The sequence below is a fragment of the Notolepis coatsorum genome (assembly GCF_963971535.1).
Source record: "Notolepis coatsorum genome assembly, chromosome: 2".
NCBI classification, from domain to species: Eukaryota; Metazoa; Chordata; class Actinopteri; order Aulopiformes; family Paralepididae; genus Notolepis; species Notolepis coatsorum.
This window is the reverse complement of record NC_140166.1, coordinates 190046290-190057015: the sequence shown is the minus strand read 5'-3', so window position 1 is coordinate 190057015 and position 10726 is coordinate 190046290.

Genomic DNA, 10726 nt, shown 5'->3' with positions numbered 1-10726 from the left:
CCTGTATACACGGTTTCACATTAGCCAACTGTATACACTGTTTCACATTGACCACTGTACACATGGTTTCACATTGACCACATAAACATTCTAAACGGACACATGTTAATTTCCTGCTGCAATGCAATAACTGACAGGAAATACACTCACTGTTTACACATTTTTACTCACTGTACTTAGATTGTACTTAGGCTGTACTTTAGATTGTATATTGTATTGTATATTCCTCTTTTACTTACTTTTTTACTTACTTGTTTACTTACTTTTTTACTGTATGAAGCAAACTCTCAGGGGCTCATACAGAACCAAGTATTTCTTTGTGACAAATTATAAACAAACTTGAAACTTGAAACTTGAAACTTGTACCACCATTGTGCCACCATTGTGCCACCATTGTAACACTGACATTTCCCTCTGATTATCTAAAACAAATCTCAAGCTTCATGCTTTGTGCCATAAAGGTAGACGTTAGCGTCACAAAGCCCCCGTCGTCCACACGGGCCTTTGAGTTTTGGTTCTCTGTGAAAAAAGAATCCAAGGTGAGGAAAGCCCCCTCAAATAAACACAAACGTTGAACAAAGAGAGAGATGGAGGAATCTGTGCTGAAAGAATGTGGGTCTTCTTTCAACTGCCGGCGTGCTGCTCGCGGCACCTCCTGTCAAGAGGAGAAAAATCCCAGGAAGAAACAAACTGAAGAAATGCAAAACAATGGCGTCCTCCCGGGGCCCGCCGAGTGATTGATTAGGACTTGTCACTTCGCTCTCCTTCTCAAATCACCCGAGGTGTCAGAAGATGCGGTTAGAACTTTTCGTGTATTCACACGGTAAGCGCGCCAGAAATGTGAAACTTATTATTATTATTATGATTATTTTTATTATTATTATTATTATTATTATTATTATTATTATTATTATTATTATTATTATTATTATTATTATTATTATTATTATTATTATTATTATTATTATTATTATTATTATTATTATTATTATTATTATTATTATTATTATTATTATTATTATTATTATTATTATTATTATTATTATTATTATTATTATTATTATTATTATTATTATTATTATTATTATTATTATTATTATTATTATTATTATTATTATTATTATTATTATTATTATTATTATTATTATTATTATTATTATCTGATAGATTCTAGGTTGTTACTCCTCAGCCTTTTTAAATAAATCCACAGTTTAATAATAGCTAAGCTAGCCTTCCGAGTTTCAAGCCTGAACGGAGGGGAAAAAACAAGTCTCCTTCTGGAGTCACAGGGGAGGCGGCTGACGGAGGGTTTGTAAGCTCTCTGTTTGTTCTTTTTCCTCTTTCTTGTTTTGCTTCCCTCTCCTCAAGCTGCAAGTCTTTAGTCAGTGCTTTGCTTTGACAGGTGAAGATCAACTGGAGCCATCGCTATTGGCAACCATGTGGGATTGGAAGGGAGAGGTGGCGGTGGGGTCAGTGGCGGCGGAGTTATTCTATACCTATGCAATAACACGCCCAGCCCCCCCCGGGTCAGAGTTCACATACAACATGCCTTCACCCTCTTCCTACAAACACTGCGCCTCTATCTCGGAATCAACTCCGAAAGCCGACCGGTTTGACTTGATCCAGAAAGGGGGATGTTTTGAATTTCAAAGGACAACAGAGATGTTTTTTTTCTTCTTTTTTTCTTTTTACTAGAATTATTTGATTTAGATTTTTTTTCTTTCTATTTTCCTTTTTACATCCCGCCAACAAGAACTAATTGAACTGCTTAAACGCAGGTATCTGTCTAGCAGGATTCCTGTTTTTTAAAACTCTCAGTTGTTTTCTTTTCAAACTCGCCATTAACAAGGAGACAATCTGCATCCTGTTCTCTGATGAACGGTCCGAACAGAGTGGCTGAACGTTGTTGACTTCCTCCGCAGACACTTGGAAAAAAAGATGAAATAGCGGTCTCGGCGATTAAGCGGCAATCACATTTGCAATTATGATAATGTCAATTGAGCTTGTCAAGGATGAATAATTTCAGTGGAGACAGTAAAATACACCTAACAAGGCTTTTCTCAGTGGTAAACACGGGGCTTTTAAAACTGTAATTAGCCCTTTAATGTCTACCACATGGCTTACAAGCCGTCTACGGGCCCGACCTCCTTCCTCTCACAGCCACTTTCCCCTTCTCTCTGTAGGACACACTTTTCTCGTAGCTGGAAATCTAACCGCACAAATAGGAAGCCCACTCAGTGGGGTGGGGGGAAAGTCTCGGGCAGGAGTAATTTAGTGTTTGTGGGACAAATTGTTGTATTTTCTTTTTTTCCTGTTCTTAAAATAACCACACAGGAGATTGCCACTTGAAGAAACATTTCAGTTGCACTTAAAAAAAAGAACGTAGTCTGGATTTCATGTAATTGATTAACTACAACACTTTTTCATTGTTTTTTCATTGTTTTCGGGGTTTTTCATTTCATATGCAGCGATTCCTTTAACACATACAAACTAATGAATCTGTCAAAAGAGATTTCTAAGCTTAAGAGAAAGACACGGTTTGGTTTCACCCAATCCTACCTGTCACCCCTCACCACCAACACAACTCTCGCCCCCAAAACTGTCCTCTTCGCTCACCCACCCACCCAAAGTGTTCAAGAATTTCCCCTTGAGAGACAGACACAGATAATTGGTCACAGATTTTTGTTGGCAGGACACAAAGGGACCTCCTATTCACCCCTGTGCAGCTGTCCACGTCCCATTCTTCCATCCCTGCTCCCCACTAGTTGCCTCCCCACCAACCGTTCCCCCGCCAACACCGCCGGCTCTGAGCTGACCCTCACTCCCCAAAACACAGACCCTTTTCACAGCCACAATAGAGCCACCGGGACACATGCCTCTCACGACCCTGACCCCAGACCCCTTCCTACCCCCCGAGGCCAATGCTGACATCAATGGGACACTTGAATCTGTTATTAGTTCTCTTTGATACAGGCAGCACCGCCAATTAGGGATCCGCTGGCCTTGAGAAACGCACCTGTAAAGGATGATGCATAGGAATCCGCTGTTCTTATCATCACTATCACTGCCTTATCTGTAATGGCTCGCTGCAACCCCTTGTAGGAAATGCTGTTCTCTTATGTACGGTGCAGCATATGGGGTGTGGGCAGAAAAGAGAAATCACTAGCTGTTACAGTGTATTCAAATTAAGGTGGCAGGATAGGACTCCCCTCATGCTACCGTCCTGCCCATTAGCGGTTCCTAATGTGATTCCATGGGCGAAAAACACAGTTGATCACTAAAACAAGTGCTCTACAGACCCCCCCCCCTTCTTTTCCCCTTTTCCCCCTTTTTTTTTTTAAACAAATGACTGAAAGTCATTATTGAACAATGATGATATCATGCCTCGGGAAGCCACAGACGGCGGAGATCTGTTCAAACAGGAAACAGAGGTAAGTAGAGCAACACATTTCAGTTTTTCAGCTTCCTTTCTCCCTGCTCTACCCCTGGTGTAATGGATTACATGTGTGGAGGGAGACGGTGTGTTTTCTTTTACCAAAGACCGCAGGAGAAGACTAAAACAGATACAAGACAGGGGGATAAAAACAGAGGGAGGAGGAGAGGGAGAAGGAGAGAAAAAGAAAAAAGAAGAGAAGAAAAGGGAGTCACAGCGAGACTCAGGTTTGTAGGGGAGAAAGGAGAGACAGGGTGATTACAATTCCAGTCACAACTAGCAGAGCGGTGTGTGTGCAGTGAGCCTAGATTTCTTGAGCAGCCGAGCAAAAGCCGCTCCCAAGGGGCTCATGGGAAGGCATAGGTCAACCACCCTTTCCTGACGCACCATATGTTAAAGGAATTCAGAATTGCATTGTGGGATACAACACCCACCAACCCCCACAACGAAAGTTTTCCAAATTACTAACACATACATTCTTAAACTTGACTGCCATTTTGGCATTGGTGATGTAGCTGACAAAGTGTTTACATGGAATGCAAGGATGGGAAAGATGTGTTTGTGTTTGAATTATGGCACAATAAATATTTGTATTTGAGTTCCAATGCCATATACATTGAATGTCAGACAATGATGCTTTAGTGCTTGAGTTACCAATTAATTACATGGGCCCTTTGTTATGTTTTGTGTTTTATCTTTTGATCTTTGTGTTATTAGATTGAATCCTAGGGTGAAATAACTGATAAGCCTGTCAGTGTTGACTGTTGATTGTTTTTCATTCTCTCCTGCACAATCTGCATGCTTCATTTGTGTAGTGTGAAATGTTTATTTTGTGCAAAATAAACCGAGACAAAGAAACAATCTTTTGTCTTTAAAGATACAACATGTAATCCAAATGTAAACAAGCCCCAACCACTGAAAGCCAAACCATGCATGGGACTGGAGAGATCTTTGAGCTTAAAAGGATATATTGTATGTGTAAAAGGATAGACCTGCGGTTCTAATGCATTTGTATGTTGGAAAGGTTTACAGTTGCTTTGTTTGTAAACATTGGTTAAACCTGCACTGGAACCTTTTCCATAAATAATCATGGTGCTGGGCCAAGTCGGCTAGAACATGCAGGAAAACCCTGCAATGCATGAAACTCAGTCAAATTTCCCAGACATGATCTCCTGGTTGCAAACAAAATCCGCCAAAAGATACAGTCTCATTTTGAGGGCATAAAATATGAACGACACAAACGTAAAACAGTGCCCAAAGTTACCTTGCTTGAACACCATTTTCTCTTATCCGCCATGTTTAACGATGCCCAGTCATCTCTCACAGCCACAGAGTGCCAATCTATCACAGTGCAGCCTTTCCATCCACCAGTCAGACGTTTTATAGTCAAATAAATTACAAGTCAGGCCTAGAAGTTAATCGGATAGGTCAACCAAACAATCTAAAATGGTCCATAATGAAAATACTCATTTCTCAGATAGGTGCTGCTCACCTTAAACTTCTGACAATGTCACGTCAGGCTATTTCTAGTGATATGAATTGTATCTCATGTCAATTCACAACTGTCTATTATAATGATGATCTGGTTTAGTTGCAAGTGAAACTAGCCTGAATTCCGAGCAGAGTCAGCGGACTATAGTTACAAAACATGAAGATAAGACACACAAACAGGCAGATTGTGCTGCTGGAGAAGCAAACGTTTGCCATTCAGTTTAACATTCCAGCTAGCAGGAAGGAGCAGGACGACTCCTTTCAATAGTCCTTTATAGTCCTCCTGCCTCCTCTTCTCCCCTTCTCCCCCTTCCTCTCCTCTCTGTCTTCTCCACCTCGTTTATCATCTCCTCCCCTCTCCTTTCGTCATCTCTTCTCCTCTTCTCTACACTCCTTTCCTTTCAATTCCACTCCTTTCCTCTCCCTTTACCTCTCTTCTCCCTCTCTTCTCTGATATCCTCTCCTCTCATTCCTTCGATGTTCCTGTCTTCAGAAAAGCTCTCTTTAACAAGAAGCTAATGACTATGATTGGTGATCATACCTACGAGGTAAAGGCCGTAACTATCTCCTCGCATGCTTGACCGGAAATTGAGTTAGGGAGATAATGAATGAAAACTGAACCCTTGAGGGGTTTTAATCTCTCTGTCTCATTATTCCACGCATTCATTCTGAGAGATGTTCTGTTCACTTCGCATGTTTTAGAGCTGAATGGACCTCACATGTAGGGGAGCAAATAGAAATCATGTGGAACAAACTGACAAACAATTACCTGATGAGGCGCGGCTGGGTGGCGCAGCGGAGATTGCACTCGTCACCAATGCGAGAGACTCCAGGTCTCGAATCCGGGTGTCAGCATTGACTCCGGCTTGGGCCAGCCGTCATGCTAACTCATTTGGCTGAGTTAGCGGGAGGGAAGTTGATGGGTGGTAATCTGGCGTTGTGGACAGCGACTCCTACAGGTCAGGTCTGGGCACCTGCACAGCAAAAGACAGGAAGTGGTGGAGGCAGCGTGACCTCCCATGCGTTACACTTCACCAATGAGAGTCCGCGCTGTCAGGTGAAAAGAGAGCCACTGGCTGTCTCCGCATGTGTCGGAGGAAGCATGTGGTAGACCTCAGGGCTCCCTAGACCGACCAGTAGGGGGCACATGCGCACAACAACCAGGTAGGGGAGGGGGGAATTGGCATAACGACTAAATTGGGATGGGAGGAAAAGCACAGAAAATCAGTCAAAAAAATAAATAATAATAATAATAATTTCCTGATGTACGACTACAGGGTAGTCTTTCGCAGTAGGAGCAATTTTTTACAGCATTTACAAAAGAGAACTTCAATGAGCACATCTGCTCTGATGAAAACTGAGGGAAAAAACCCGGAAAGTTCTAGCTTGGTTTCTTTTTTCAAAACAAGCAATGCTTCCCTCATCACATCTCATCAGGCAAAGACTAGTCTCCTCCACTCTCTCACCAGTTCTAGACTACTGTGGCATTATTCATATGCATGCTTCAGTCTGCACACTCCACACTTTACCACTCAGCTTTACATTTCATTACTAACCTCACACCACTAACTCAACACTGTGTCCTGTATCACACACTACACCGGAACTCATTAGCGACCAGAATATTGACTTTGTTCTTTTAAAACAATTCAAACCATTGGCAATCTTATGCAAGATGTACAGTATTCTCCTGTTTCTGACCCTGACTGTGACTTATGTGACTTACGATTCATATGACATTTTTAGTTTTTACTGTAAGCTATATATTTTACCACTTTGTGTTTCTATTGTATTGTCTGTGTGTTCATTGTGTAACCACTGCTTCCATGTTTGTCCAGAAAAGATATTTCGAATCTCAATGGGACTTCTTGGTAAAATAAAGAGCATATGAATAATTTTTTTTTTAACCTAAGAAGCAGTTATATATATTATATAATATATATTATATATTTCCAGGGGTGTAAAGTACTTGAGTAATTGTATTTTGTTACAATACTTAAGTACTGTTTTGTGGGATTTGTACTTTACTCTAGTATTATTAGGTTTGTATACTTGTACTTTTACTCAATTACATTTCAGAGAAAAAACATACTTTTTACTCCTTACATTTAAAATGCAGACCTACAAAGTACAAAGTACAAATCTCGCTGGTCCAACCATTTGAATTAGTATATTTGTTCCTCTGGCCGAACTAACGTTAACGTTATTAATCCTGCGGCCCACTTTATTTAAAAACAGCCAATCAAATCCCCATCAATGGAAAATGAACCCGCCCATTCCCATGCTGATTGGTCCTTGTGCAAGACTAGAAAGCGGGGATCTTTGATTAAACATGAGATAGTAGAGTGATGAAGAGAACGAAACGGAACATTTCATTGCCCCGGAAATCATTTATTTTTTTAAACTTTTTAGTACTTAAGTACATTTAAAAGTAAAAAAGTTTTGACTTTTACTCAAGTGTGTTTTTAGCCAGATACTCTGACTTTTACTTGTAGGTTTCATAAATTAGGAAGGCACGCATTTCTGGTGGAAGAAAGTCACGATTGATACCGTAAGGTTATTCTATAACCCTAGTTATATGAGTATAGCGAGCGCTCTGCTCTATTGGAACTATCCCTTTATCCAGTCTAATATTGAATACTTTTCTCCACATGCACACACCCATCCGCCTGGCCACACCCACATCCGCTCCTCTACATAAGCGGGGTCGTGGCCACACCATCAGCTCCTTCCCAAGTCTTTCACCACCGAAGGCGAAGACCACGGGGTCCTCAGTGAGTCAGAGCAGAGCGCTCGCTATACTCATATAACTAGGGTTATAGAATAACCTTACGTTATATTATCGTATAGCTTACGCTCTGCTCTATTGGAACACAGGAGCTGAGCAGAGCGGAAGCTCGACAAATGTACCCGCTGAGGCCCCCCACAACCATCAGAACTGGGGAGGACCCGAGCCCCCAGGACCCCCCTAGTGGAGGACGGGAGGGAATCGGATCCGACTGTGCGAAGAGGGTTTAGCACCTCAAACGCACAGGGTGAGCAGACCGTGGGACTTACCTTCACTCAGAAGGACCCGCGACCACTTAGGCGCGCATCCCACATGCCACCAGGGAACGGCTGGAAAGCAAAAACACCTCCGTCACAGCCCCCAACATCACAGGGTCGAAGGTCAAGAACCCAACCCGTGGCAAGGCCGTAGCAGCGGAGCGCGGAGGAGGTCCCAGCCCTAGGACAACCTGAGGGCCAGGACCCCCCGAAAAAGGGGGCCTGGTGAGGTCAGCGATGCCGTAGCATCGGGACCCCACCAGACGGTCACATCGCCAGTGTATCGGACAGGGCCTAAATCAAGAGTAGGCCCTTCCCCCCTTTGGCACGCCGCTCTGAAGCACTCTAGCTTACTGCACCTGGTATTCCCAGGGGGTCTCCCATCCAAGAACTAACCAGGGTCGAACCTGCTTAGTTTCCGAGATCTGACGAGATCGGGCGTGTCCAGGTTGGCATGGCCGTAAGCCCCAAGAGGCTATCCCCCCACAATACTGTGGGACCAGACGGCGTGCCGGGGAGACAACCCCCAAAAGGGGATCGATCCCTCAATCCAGGCAACAGGCCAGAACTCGACCTGTGCCTGGAGCACTGCGGACTAGACAGGCGCCTAAGGGGTCTACTGTAAGAACAGTACCCGGCGGAAGGGGTGTTCGGTATGCTGTGCACCATGTCATGACCTCAACAAAGGAGAGGCCGACACAATTGGCAGACGTCGACTCTGCTACCAACACACTGGAGAACCAACCACCTCCCTATGTTTAGTTTAACAGGAGGCGGTTGTTCCCTTAACCCACCAAGAAAACTTAGAAACATAACTGCACGTATACACAGGCTATACAAGCAGTACAAGTGTTTCAGTTTTCAAAGGGTTAACCCAGGCCAACAGGTCGACGAGAACGAGTCCGGACCTGGGCCTGGCGGACCGGGACCTACACAGGGATGCCTAGAGGGGTTGACAGCAACCACCTCAACAGCCCCCTCCCATCACTGCCCAGCAGGGGGAGGGAGGAGTGAAACAAATGGAGAAGGACCAGGCCCCCTAACACAGCGCAAGGTACAACACAGTATGGACCAAGCACGTCACTGTTATGGGCAAGTCGTAGTGGCATACATATGACACACACATCCACGACATCAATCCCTGCGAAGCCCGGACCGACATTTCCCCCCCGGAAAAGCACAAAGTCCTTCGGGGTACCAGAACAGCAGATCTGCGCCCCGGCGGACAACGGGTTAACTGACCTGGTCCGGCGCGACCAGAACCAGTCCTGCGTCCTAGTCACGCCGCCATCCCCAGTCCTAAGAGGGGGGTAGGTATGCGTGTCGATCTAAAACATCACAGAGGGCGCCACCAAGATGGACAGAACGTGAATGCGCTGCTCCTGGCGGCTCACCTCATGGGCGTGAGACCCCTCCGCCAATGTAATGATCTACTCTGTCATCTCCCCCCGGAGATGCACGTGAGTCATCGAGTCTAACCTAGTGCACTGGCGCTCGGTAGAGATAAAAAATATCCTTCCTAGTCGCCCGCATAAAAAAACACTGTTTCTATGAATTGGGCAACCAAGGCGCGCCGGCCCATAACATGGTTCCACATTGGAAGCACCCAGGGCCAGCGCTATATGCACGTCAAGAACCCGAAACACATCAATGGTGAATTCTAATAAGAAACACCAGACAACGTTCACTCCATGCTGTCTGGGACGAGCAGCAGGAAGCCGGTCAATAATACACGGGACACGGGACAAGACAGAAGTTCCCCCAGAGTGAGCACAATTGAAAAAGATACATGCAATAATAATTGGGCCAAGTGACCAACGGCCCAATACACACTGTAATAGAGAGCAGAGCAGAAAACGAACAGTTTTCGAATGCATCGCATCATCCAACTTTGACAAAGACAGCGGTCTGCAGCACAGAGCCTGTAACCTCACGGATGTCTCCTTGCCAATAGGAAACCGCACCCAGGGAAATCCTGTGACCCATGGAGTGGAACCAGGGAACCCCCCCCCCCCTTCCCCCTCCCTGTGACGCGCTCAGCCGACAGGGAAACTGACAGGCAGGAGGTCCCACCTCCCGGCCAATCAGTAAAGAGGGGGGGAAGGATTTATTAGCCCACCCCTTATGACCCCTCACCCCTAATACAATGCAACAACAAAGCAGAGCCATGACACCAGTCGTAGCGTGCTACATGAAAGCGCATTATACCTTCATTATAGCTTCACATTCTGCACACCAGCCAAAGACGATGACCTCGTCTGTGCAAAAGCTGGCTTTATACATGCTTCAGGCTCATGTGCGAACTTGCCACCTGAATCTTTTACACCTTTACCCTAAAATAAGAAAAACACAGACCAAGAGAGGGGCCAAAGGCCTTGGTACAAACTTCTGTAGGCCAACACCTAACCCAGTTGTGGATTCAATGCCACGTTTTCTTAAACGTGAACACGATACACTCAACACTCTATCACAATAAAAAAGGGCAAAGTTCACTCTCACTACTGCAAGAGGAACGCCGTTTTTTATGATGAGAGAAGACATAAGTCCTCGATCAAGTGCTGGTCACAGGCCTTGCTAAGTCTACATAACAGCGACCAAACAATTTTCAGAGAAACTGCCTCTCTCTAAGCAAGAGCACAACCCTAGCAGAAGCTGAGGGATTTACACCGTATCCCCAAAAATATAGTGAATCAACACACATTTTGTAATCAGGCCCTCGATCATATGCCACTATGTACAGCATTGTAGGGTAACACC